Source organism: Chrysochloris asiatica, unplaced genomic scaffold (assembly GCF_000296735.1).
Source record: "Chrysochloris asiatica unplaced genomic scaffold, ChrAsi1.0 scaffold00103, whole genome shotgun sequence".
NCBI classification, from domain to species: domain Eukaryota; kingdom Metazoa; phylum Chordata; class Mammalia; order Afrosoricida; family Chrysochloridae; genus Chrysochloris; species Chrysochloris asiatica.
In genome coordinates, this window is record NW_006408621.1 from 6,262,565 (window position 1) to 6,266,319 (window position 3,755).

Consider the following 3,755-nt stretch of genomic DNA (forward strand, 5'->3'; position numbering starts at 1 on the left):
TTTTGAGTTATGGTGTTGGAGGAGAATATTGAAAGTGCCATGGACTGCCAAAAGAACCAATAGATCCGTTTTGGAAGAAGTGCAGCCAGAGTGCTCCTTATAAGCCAAGATGGCCAAACTTTGTCTCTCATACTTTGGACATATTGACAGGAGGATCAAGTCAATGGAGAAGGATATCATGTTTGATAAGGCGGAGGGTCAGAGAGAAAGAGAAATATCCCCAAGAGATGGATTGGCCAAGTGGTAGAATTGATGGACTCAAGCGTGGCAACAGTAGTGAGGTTAGCCCAGGATCAGGCAGTGTTTCGTTCTGCTGTGCATAAGGTCACTATGGGTTGTTACCGACTTGATGGCACCTAACAGTGGCAACAAATGAATTTACTAGTGTCATTTTGTTTTTGTTTTTTTTCTTCTTTCCTTTATTCAATTTATTTTTCTGTACTTAGTTTGCTGGTTTGTCTGTTTATGGATTTTCTTATAGTTTATTTCATTGCTGTTGTTTTAGTGTTTACTGAGACTTTATGATTTTCTTCTTTTTTATTTTGTTAGGTTGCTTATTAATTTTCTTTGAGATTACACCCTAATATATTTTCTTCCCAAATTTAAAATAGTTTTTCCTGTCTTGATATCATCTTGAGTTCCTCTCAATTTAGAAGTTTTTTAACTACATAATTTATTCTTTCTTTTTCCTTTGTAGTAATCATCATTTAAAAATTGCTTGTCTGAGTTCTAATTTTTAGTCTTGTAGGCTTATTCTATTTTTGATACTTGTGTATATATGAGTTGATTTTGCATGATGTTGTCATTTGTTTTTATAATCTATAATAACTTCTGTATTTGATTTTCTGTCTGAAGGATTACCTTTCATATTTCTCTTTAGCTTGGTTTGGTTTTTACAAATTGCCTTTATTTCTGCTGAGAAATCAGAGCTTAGTCTTGTTGCTTCTCCTTTATAGATCATTTTTCATTTTTTCTGAGCTGCTTTCAGGATTCTTTTATTTTCTTTGGTTTTTCAAAGTTTGATGATATATCTTGGTGTGTACTCATTTTTTGGGGGGATATATCCAGTTTGTATATCCATCAAATTTCTTGAATGAATATGTTCTTGACTTTCATGATACTATTAAGTTCTCTTCCAATAAAATTGTAACAATTGGTATTTGTCTCGTCCTCTTCTGGAATTCTGATAGTGGAAGGAAATTGGGAGATGACACAAGGTTCCTTTCTACTGTAGGCAATCACCCCGACTGTAGGCTTCAGCCCATATCACATACTACTTGAGGCATCCAATCGCAACTTGTCCAGCACCTTTGAGGTGAATCAGGTTATGTCACTATTTCTTTCTGCCTTGCTTATCTTTTAGCTCTTTCTGATCTACTAGTCATTAAAAAACATACCAAGTACATAAATCATTATTTCCTAGAAATAGATGGAGTTTAAGGTCAATGCTGGGTTTTTGAAAATAATTTATATTCTGATCCATATAAAAATGTTTTGCCCCACAGTTCATAAGGATTTGTATTTATTATTGTATATGCTAGTTGTTAAGGCAACCCCACCCACTTTTTTTGACCACATAAATTTACACACCTTTTGACCACATAAACTTACAAGGGAAAAAAAAAAAGTGAAATTTATATTTGACGCTCTGGTGAGAACTAGCATAAAATTTTGAGCAATTACATAAAAATATGTTTCCTTTCTTTTTTTTTTTTTTAATGGATTCTTCTAAACTGGGTACAAAGCTGACTCTTAATACCATTTTGAATTGTTCAAACATTATTCACCCCAAAATTATTTTGTTCCCTGCTTTTCCTAGGCATGTTCTAAAACAAGCACTAAAGACAATCAAGTACACATTTGGTCTTTTCAAGCACCAGAACGTATCAGCTTATAATGAGGCAGTTAATATACCCATCAGCACACAGGGACATTAAGTGTTATAGAAAGCGAAACTTTGTGAATCATCAAAAGCACTAAGTACCTGTTTTTCATTACTTTGCTGTTTAAATCATGTTAAGTATTTGAGTTTCTCTAGTAATACATATTAGAACTAGCTCTGTGCTGTGAAGTACCGTCGAGTTGATTCCAAATCATAGCGACTCTGTATAGGGTTTTCTGAGCAGCGGCCAGTGAGTTTGAACTGCTGGGCTTGAGGTTCAAACTACCTTTCAATCCAGATCTTATCCTACAGCACCAAACCAGGACTCTAGATTATCTTTACTGCTGTTGTAAAGTGCCGAATCCGTTCTAACTCACAGCGACTCTGTGTAGGGTTTTCCAAGGAGCAGCTGGTGAGTTTGAACCACAGACCTTGCTGTTTTAACTGACCTTGTGGTCCAGTGCATTATTCTGCAGCGATACAGGAGGACTAGCTTTAGAGTCAAACAACTGTTAGAAGCCAAATTTGGCTGCCTCCTAAACTCGTGGGAGAGCTCAGTAGCTCCTATGATAAGTACTGGACTGAAAGCCACAAAAATCCTTGGTTCCAGCTGCCAGCCACTCCACAGGAATGGAGGTAGGGTAGGGGTGGGGGAGGAATGTGGCTTTTGCTACCACCAAGATTTAAAGCCTCAGAAAACCTATGCAGGGTCCCTAAGGGTTGGGAACCAACTCGAGGGCATTTAACAACAATAACTAGACCGGTGACTCTGGATAAGCTGTCGTTTCTTAATTTACTTTACATCAATGAAGCAAATAAAAACAGATCAAGTTTGCATTGTGTCTCTAAATTCTTGATCCATATATTCAGATCCCCTATGTTCAGTCCCCACTACCTCTATGCCTTGACTGATGCTGGCTATCCCCTGAAAATACATCCTTTCAAGTTATTGTTGTTATGTGCCATACAGTCAGTTCCGACTCATTCCAACCCTGTACAGGGTTTCTGGGGCTGTAAATTTTTACGGGAGCAGAAAGCCTTATCTTTCTCCAACAGAAGATCTGGTAGTTTCCAGCTGCCAAACTTGCAGTTCACAGCCCAATTCGTAACCACTACGCTACCAGAGCTCCTTTCAAGTAAAAGGTCTTTATTTCCACACATTATCTAAATCTCACACTTGTGTGGTTGTGTAGGCAGTACCCTTCTTTCCAGAGGCATTTCCATCCTGTTAATAATGTTCTGTTTCATTCTGTTGTGCACAAGTCGCTATGAGTCAGTAGGAACTCGATGGCACCTAACACAACACTCCAAAGAAGACCCTTACTGCTTTGAGATCCAAGTTACTAGCATTTATCACTTTGCTTTCTCATCATTGCTAGTTTCTACTGACCTCCTGCTGAGGACAGCATGCAGACCCTGGGTTGATCAGTGGCAGCCCCATTAAACCACCTCTGAATATAATCAGTTTAACCCAAATGCTCTCCTTCCTCCTGAAAGTATATAGGAATATTAAGAACAATGTAGCATTTTAGGTGTAGATAAATGAAGCCTGGTGCCTGAAATCTTGCTCACAAACAAAAGTTTGCAAAGTGTACAGAGACAGCTTGGTTTCTTTCAAGAACCTTGCTTTATGTTATGTATCCTTAAGAAACCGCACGTTGCTACTCTAGATCATTTAAGCCTAAAAGTTAATATATAACAGATTGATTGAACACCTTTTTTTTTCTGTAAAAATAAAAATGTTAGATTGTTAAGAAAAACTATGAAAATATCTTAAAAGTTGTTCCTGTGAATCATTATGTCCTGTTTTGAATGATTAATCACATTTCAGTTCTGTATCCTGTCTTAATCACATCCTCCCTTTGTGACATCC